We start from the raw sequence: 8,127 nt of genomic DNA, 5'->3' as shown, positions 1-8,127 counted from the left end.
GTGCCAAATTTAGCCTATTTTTGGCACGGCCGTGCCAACTGCAGAAGTTGGGCAGAAGGTTTCGGCGATTCTCGTGCGGCCGTGTGAGATTTTGACTGATTTTCGCGCGGCCGCGCCAAAACACTTTGGAGACAATTTTGGACTTTTAATCACACAAGGAAACCTAGAATCATCTACCAAGTTGGGGGGACATCTATTTAAGGGCACACCAAGCACGGATTAAAAGACTTTGGCACAACCTTGGAGCGAGAGGAGCGAGAGAACGAAGAATCGAAGACGGAGAATTGACAAATCTTCATCACAATTCTTCTTTCATAATCTATTTCTTTTTATGTTTTTATGATGTTTTTCTTAGAGAACATGAGTAGCTAAGTTTTTAATCTAGGATTTTATTGGAACCCTATGTGGGGATGGTGAACCCGTTTTCTTGAGATTATGCAATTATGATTTTATGATTATTTCTTATACTAGTTATGATTGTTAGTGCATGAACTTGATCAATTTATGTGCTTTATCTGTGATTATTGGGATTGACTCGACAGAGCTATTTTGATAATTAGACGGTAAGTATAAGAACCTTCGAGTAGTTTTCACCGGATCAGTGTGTCAATTGCATGTGGTGTCGTAGACATACAGATATCACCTTAGGTAGCCATTTACGAGACTTGTTAGTTAATGCTTTATTCATAATTTGTTTGCATAGACACATAGTGAACCGTTTATGGATACTAGACTCATAATACACGCGACAGCGGGTTATGAGTAAATTAGTGTCACGGGTTAATAATCATGAATCATATATTTCATAATTTAGGGGTTTCGGGTGAGCAATTCTTGCATAGGGGGAAGATAAAATCCTAGGTTCGTTTTTATTGATATTTTCTCGTGTTTAATTGCTTTCATAATTAGTTTAATTATTTAGTTGATTAAATTTGACAACTTTGCGTAGGCTGGATAAAAATCATAATTGTTATAATTGGGTACTTATGATTAGATAATTTGAGTATTCCCTGTGGGTCGACATCCGACTCTCACGAGTCCACTTTTACTACTTGTTTGCGATACGTGCACTTGCGTGTTAGGTATTTAGCCCCAACAAGTTTTTGGCGTCATTGCCGGGGAATGCGGCTGAATTATCTATTTATCCTAATATTGAATTTGAGCAATTTTTCTTACTTCAGCCGTTTTATTTATTTTATTTAATTATTTATTTGTGTTAGGTACTTTTTATGCGACAATGGAAGAAGAGAATAATCGTAGGGGAGATGACCAAGGGCGCATACCGAATGCGGCAGGAAATATCGTCAACGAGCAAGAGCAATTGCAGCTAATTAATCCCCCACCTCGTCAATGAGCATTGCATGAGTACACCGTTCCAACACTCAATGGGTTTCAATCAAGCATCCAGCAGCCCCCCATTGAAGCTAACAATTTCGAAATTCGAGCGGGACTCCTTACGATGCTCCAAAACAATGGGTTGTTCAGCGGATTAGCTCATGAAGATCCACATCTTCACTTGGTCAACTTTCTCGAAACTTGTGATTCGCATAAGATGAACGGAGTATCACCTGAAGCACTGCAGCTCCGCCTGTTCAAGCACTCTTTACAAGGAGCAGCCCGAGAATGGTTACAAACTCGTGCACCGCACTCCATCTCGTCTTGGCCCCAGCTAGCACAACTCTTCATGAACACATATAACTCCCCAACAAAAACTGCAAGAATCCGGAGAGAAATACAAAATTTCATACAAGAAGCCGGTGAAGCACTATTCGAGACGTGGGAGCGGTTCAAACAATTAATTCGGAGATGCCCGAATCATGGACTTCAAGAGTGGCGGCAACTTCAAATATTTTATGATGGATTGCAAGATAATTCGAGAACGGTGCTCGATTCAGCAGCTGGCGGTATGTTCATGAGCTTGACCTATGACGAAGCTTACGAACTTTTGGAGCGAATCGCAAGAAACAAATACATGCGGGCATCGGATCGGTCAAATAGCGGAGCCGTTAAGACAGGAGGAATTTTAGAGTTAGACGGGGTCACCGCAATAACTGCCCAGTTAGAAAAGCTATCAAAGCAAGTAGCAACTTTGCAGACTCAGCAAGTCCATGCAGTGCAAGGTCCTAACCAGTGCTTAGAAGAAACGGAGTCTCTAAATTACGTGAATGACACCAACCGACAACAGAGGAACCCGTACTCCAACACATATAATTTGGGATGGAAAGATCACCCCAACTTTGAATTGGGAGGAACTCAACAAGGACAAAGGCAAGCACCACCTCAAGGTCAACCTCCTAATTATTCACGACCAACTCCCGGATTCCAAAATCCGCCTCAAGCTACACCCCAAGGTGGAGATCTCGCAAACATCTTAGCTCAATTTATGACATCCACTCAAGCCTCCATACGAAATTTGGAAACACAAATGGGTCAACTTGCAACCCAGCTAAACGCGAGGCCATCGGGAGCATTGCCGTCGAATACGGAAGATCCTTGAAAGAGCAACATCAAGCAGTGCAATGCGGTAAGTTTAAGGAATGGGAGACAATTGGAGGAAGCCCCACGAAAAGAGAAGAGAAACACGGTAATCGAGAAGCCGAGTGTGATTGGGGAAAAAGAAGCAACTCACGAAGAATCACTATCATCAAAAGTGAAATCACGAGCCCCTCCAATTCCATACCCTCAAATGTTTCTAAAGAAAAAGCTCGATGCCGAATACCAAGGGTTTTTAGACAAGTTGAAGGAGATTCACATAAATATCCCTTTTATCGAAGCCCTTCAAAAGATGCCAAAGTGGGTGAAATTCCTCAAGGAGCTCGTGACAAAGAGGAAGAAATTGCAAGGGAACGAGATGATCCAACTCACGGGCAATGCAGTGCAATTATTACACGGCCCCTTCCACAAAAACTCGGCGATCCAGGTAAGTTCACTATCCCGTGTACTATAGAAGGTAAGAATTTTAGATCGCTCATTGATTTAGGCGCTAGCATTAATCTTATGCCTTATTCCACTTATAAAAATCTTGTGAACCGACGGCTATAACTCTTCAATTAGCCGATAGGTCTTTAATTTATCCAAAAGGTATTTTAGAGAATGTGCTAGTAAAAGTGAACAAATTTATCTTCCCTGTTGATTTTGTTATACTTGATATAGATGAAGATAGGGAGATACCTCTTATTTTAGGAAGGCCGTTTTTAGCCACGTCGAAAACTCTAATTAATTGTGCTAGTGGTGATCTTACAATGACGGTGCATGATCAAACGATCAAATTTAATGTTTTTAGTGCTAATAAAAATCCATGTGATAATAATTATTGTTTTGCTATTGATCTTATGGATTTTACAAATCATGAAAATATTGATGTTTTGATCTTGGACCATGGGAAAGCATCTTTGAGTGCAGGAGATGATGGCGGAAACGGGAGTCGGAAGGAGCAAGTTTATTCTATGAACTCAATTTCAACTCTTCCGAGAGATAGTCAAAAGAGTTGGGGTTTTAAAGACGATGTTGGCAAGCCTCATGACATCAAGAAGAATAAATTCAAGGGCATTCTTAAGCGAACCAGTCGAAAGAAGAATCGGATCAACCCATTTATTCAAGACTTTCTGCAAAAGGAAGTGAGGAGATGGGTTCAAAAGCTAAGGAATTGAAGAGCAGGAACAAAGTCTGGCTGAAGACTATAAACTTAGCGCTTCACGGGAGGCAACCCGAGATTTTCGTTTTTTTTTTTAATTTATTTTTTCTTGTTTTATTTTATTTATTTATTTTATAAGCATGCAAGCTAACAATTTAAGCATATTTTTAATTTTCAGGACCAAGAAATCGCAGCTCTGGCGCTCATACGGCCGTCCCAAAACAAGGCAAAATGTCATACGACCGTCTGGGAAATCCGGGAAGCTACTGTCTGATTTTGGCTTGGGGCGCGGCCGCGCGAGAAAAACACTATAATCTCACACGGCCGTGCGAGAAACAGACAACTACTGCCCAATTTTGGCAATTCGCACGGCCGTGCGGAAAACAGTTCAAAAACTGACACGGTCGTACCAGATGGATAGAAGCACAATAAAAGGCAAAAATTTCAACAGCCCGGAGATGGCCATGTCGACTAGTCAGGTGTTTTCTATCCTTGAACTTCGTGCTAATTACATTGAGGGCAATGTAAATTTTAAGTTTGGGGGTGGATAATTACTTGCTTTTATGTGCCTTAATTTTTTAGTTTGCATGCCTTAGAATTTTTTTTATGTTTAGTTGTTTTGGTTTATTTATAGCTTTCGAAAAAAAAATTGTGTTGAGATAAATGCTTCGATGAATCATGATGATGAAAGATGGTTGATGTTTAATGATGAAATTGCTTGCTTTATCTTGATTGTGATTGAATTCTGGTGAGCTTTTGATTCAAAGTGTCGTAGGAAGGAGTCATTGTTAGGAATCACGAATTATGCCTTGCTTTGGTTGAAAGTTTTGTGTTTTAAAACGTGGAATTAATTTATGCTATATCATATGCTATTCGGTTTTAGAACTTGCCTTACGAATTTACAAAGTGAAATATTAAATTGTTGAGCAATTTGGGAAGTGATTTGGGCCATCTTTGAACCGTTTGAGCTTTTCAAGCCTACCTTTAAATTTTTATCATTCGAACCTTGATGGAGCCTTGGAGAAACGGTGTTCTTTCTTTTAGCCAATGTGTACAAGGTAGAATAAATGGAGATTCTTGAAAAATTACCCTTTGGAGTTCGGTTGGAAAATTTTATAAGGTCCTTCTTCTTCCTCTACAAAAAAAAAAAAAAAAAAAAAAAAAAAAAAAAGAAAAAGAAAAAGAAAAAATAATAAAAAAAAGAAAAAAAAAAAAAAAAAAAAAATAGAAGAAGAAAGAGAGAGAAGAAGAAGAGACTAGAAGGGAGATGAAAGGACTAGTTGTTGAATTTTTGTTTGAAAGCTCGATCCATTGTCTTAAGAGCAAAAGTGGAGACTTTTGAACTCTTAAAAATCGAGTTTATTAAAAGTCCTTAGAGGTGAATTCATTGTTTCAAACGCTTATCTTTCAAAATTTGGCGTAATCACCTCAATTCAAGAAACATAGCCACATATACCCATATTTCCTACCTCGAACCAAAAAGCCCAACATTTGAAAGCCAAAAAGTCCCAATGATCCCAATAGCTCAATTATTTGATACTAGCCGAGTAGAGAAATTTGGGGAGTCTTTAGAGTTGAATATTATTATGTAAGTATAAATTTTCTCCATTTTTTATTTGCAAATATGGGGTACTTGAAGCGATAGCATGGGTTGTGGTTTTTGGCAAAGGGTGAGTGAATACGTATCTTTGAATTACGAGCTTGTAATTTTTTTAGAATTGTCATGATAATTGCAAGTTCTGAAAACATGAAATTGACCATTAATCTATGTGATGAGAGGCATTTGTTGAAAGTGTTGCTTTGAAGGTTCCTAGTTTTTGCTTGAGGACAAACAAAAGTTCAAGCTTGGGGGTGTGTTGAGCGTATATTTTACACTCAATGTATACTTTCGTACGAGGATTTTTGTATACTTTTATTGATTTAATGATGCTTAATGAGTCGTTTATTGTATTTTAGGTACAACTTGACGATTTGGAAGTTATAGGGACGAAACGAGCCAAACAAGGTCAAAAACGGGCAAAAACGGAAGAAAACAAAATATGCTGAAAATTGGCTGAAAAGTGCCCGCGCGGCCGTGCCAAATTTAGCCTATTTTTGGCACGGCCGTGCCAACTGCAGAAGTTGGGCAGAAGGTTTCGGCGATTCTCGTGCGGCCGTGTGAGATTTTGACTGATTTTCACGCGGCCGCGCCAAAACACTTTGGAGACAATTTTGGACTTTTAATCACACAAGGAAACCTAGAATCATCTACCAAGTTGGGACATCTATTTAAGGGCACACCAAGCACGGATTAAAAGACTTTGGCACAACCTTGGAGCGAGAGGAGCGAGAGAACGAAGAATCGAAGACGGAGAATTGACAAATCTTCATCACAATTCTTCTTTCATAATCTATTTCTTTTTATGTTTTTATGATGTTTTTCTTAGAGAACATGAGTAGCTAAGTTTTTAATCTAGGATTTTATTGGAACCCTATGTGGGGATGGTGAACCCGTTTTCTTGAGATTATGCAATTATGATTTTATGATTATTTCTTATACTAGTTATGATTGTTAGTGCATGAACTTGATCAATTTATGTGCTTTATCTGTGATTATTGGGATTGACTTGACAGAGCTATTTTGATAATTAGACGGTAAGTATAAGAACCTTCGAGTAGTTTTCACCGGATCAGTGTGTCAATTGCATGTGGTGTCGTAGACATACAGATATCACCTTAGGTAGCCATTTACGAGACTTGTTAGTTAATGCTTTATTCATAATTTGTTTCCATAGACATATAGTGAACCGTTTATGAATACTAGACTCATAATACACGCGACAGCGGGTTATGAGTAAATTAGTGTCTCAGGTTAATAATCATGAATCATATATTTCATAATTGAGGGGTTTCGGGTGAGCAATTCTTGCATAGGGGGAAGATAAAATCCTTGGTTCGTTTTTATGGATATTTTCTCGTGTTTAGTTGCTTTCATAATTAGTTTAATTATTTAGTTGATTAAATTTGACAACTTCGCGTAGGCTGGATAAAAATCATAATTGTTATAATTGGGTACTTAGGATTAGATAATTTGAGTATTCCCTGTGGGATCGACATCCGACTCTCACGAGTCCACTTTTACTACTTGTTTGCGATACGTGCACTTGCGTCTTAGGTATTTAGCCCCAACAGTACCCCCAGGTCCCAAAACCCCACACCTGCCATGACGTGAATTTCATGGCAGCCCCCCCCCCCCCCCCCCCCCCCCCCCCCCCCACCTCAAGACGTCAATTGAATTTAAAAGAAAAAAGAAAACAAAAAGAGAGAAGAGAAAAGAAAAATCTATTGTACTGATAATTAGTAGAATAAATTTGAGAAGGTTTTCTACAAGTTCAAAACTCGAATTATAGTACTATTTCTATGATTTTTTGTGCTAACATGACGGGAGAAGAACTTGTTTGGGAGAGAGAAAAAGACCGACGTTTGAGATTTTAGAGAGAGAAAGAAATTTTATTATGTGCAGGATCTAGTAATTTCTATGTGGAATTTAGCATTTCAATTTCTTTAATTGCCCTTAGGGTTGTCTGTAAATAATTTAGTTTTTAAAATGCCACTTAATATAATACATAAGACATATTCTGACTCTTTATTCTTTCAGAAATAATTTACAGTTGTGAAATCCCTAAATCTCTTCCATGTTCACACATTTCCAATTTTTTTTCGAGTGTACCGAGACAAATTCATCACACAAGCGAATTCATTTGTATTTATTTATGTTCATTGTCGAAGGTGCTTGATATACATAGAAAAAAATATTTTTTATTTCTTAGCTTGTCTCATGAACATATTTCTATATTATTATGACATATTCTACTGCATAGGATCACAAGTGTCTCTTGGGACGATGAATTATAGTTGACATATTTTAATGAAAAAAATTGATTTACAAATAAAAAAAACATTCAGAAATTTTCATAAGATTTTGGAAAATATATAAGATTTTTCTTTTTATCATAAGATTTTTGAAAAACATTCAGAAATTTTCAAAAATTCACTTTTTATCGAGATTGGAAAATATATAAGATTTTGCTTTTTGATGCAATTTTAACTTTTTTAAATCCCCCCCCCCCCCCCCCCCCACCCCCCCCACAAAAAAAAAAAAAAGGGAAAATTATAGTTACAAACAAAATGTTATGTGTATTTTACATTATACGTGGTTAAGAAAATTGATTTTTCGCCGATTTGAATCGCAAATTTTGGATTTTGAAAAACTTTTTTTATTCCTTTTATGAAGTTTCAGTTTTCATTTTTTCTTAACTAATTAAATTTAGATTTTCACGTACTAATAAAATTGATTTTTTTTTAAGTTCCTTGGCTTTATGTGGATAAATTTTGTTAAATGTATAGATGTAACTGATACTTTGGTAATAAGTTGAAAAAATGTTTTTTTTTTTGTTTTCCTTGAATTGACTATTTTGATTAGTTTTACATGAGAAAATATTAGATGTGGAAAT

This window comes from Erythranthe guttata, chromosome 12 (assembly GCF_056151865.1).
Source record: "Erythranthe guttata isolate IM_541 chromosome 12, IM_541, whole genome shotgun sequence".
Classification (NCBI taxonomy): Eukaryota; Viridiplantae; Streptophyta; class Magnoliopsida; order Lamiales; family Phrymaceae; genus Erythranthe; species Erythranthe guttata.
The sequence above is the reverse complement of the archived record's forward strand: the minus strand, read 5'-3'. Positions refer to the sequence as shown.